We start from the raw sequence: 766 nt of genomic DNA on the forward strand, positions 1-766 counted from the left end.
AAACTGAACTCATGTGTGGGAGACAGGAATGTACAAACATCCTGCTATCCCTTTACCTTTCATCCAAGGTAATCATCGGGAGGCTGGTAGGAAGAAGGATACAGGCTGTAAGAGAATACTCAGTCCTAAATCATCCAGCAGAGGAAACAAAACTCCAAAGCTGTTTGCTAGGAACTTTTTCCAGCACTAAAATTGCCTTGAAAAAAAATATGCCCCTCCCTTTCTCCATCCCCCTGAAGAAAAAAGAATTAAAATTCAAACAGCCTTTACCTGCATCCTCCTTCTCTCATTACCTCCCGGTTAGTGCTCAGTGCCAATTGTCCATGAAATTCCACTGCTGCTGTTAACGAAATGAGGGCCATAAGAAGTTTGCGAGTAGGAAATGTCCATGCAAAGCTCCAACTGTTTCCTTTCCCCACTTCCTACTTTCTGCCACTTGCCTCCTCTGCCTCTGTGTGCTCAGTTAGCCTCTCAAAACATGAGTTTTTGAAATGGTCTTGCTATGTTGGCCAGGTAGGCCCGGAGTTCACCGCGCAGATCAGGCCGGCCTTGAAACTGAGGTCCTTCGGGCTCATTTCCCCAAGAACTGGATTACACGAGTATACCACCATACTCACTGTCTATTCTGGCTTTCTCCACTTTCTCCTCAGGTTAACAGAGGAGAAAAGGAGGGAAAAGCTTGCAGTGAAGCCATTGCTATGGGTACTCCCTCCTTCTTAGATACACGCTGGAGAGAACACGCTGGAGAAGAGACTTGATTCTGGCA

This window comes from Perognathus longimembris, chromosome 3 (assembly GCF_023159225.1).
Source record: "Perognathus longimembris pacificus isolate PPM17 chromosome 3, ASM2315922v1, whole genome shotgun sequence".
NCBI classification, from domain to species: Eukaryota; Metazoa; Chordata; class Mammalia; order Rodentia; family Heteromyidae; genus Perognathus; species Perognathus longimembris.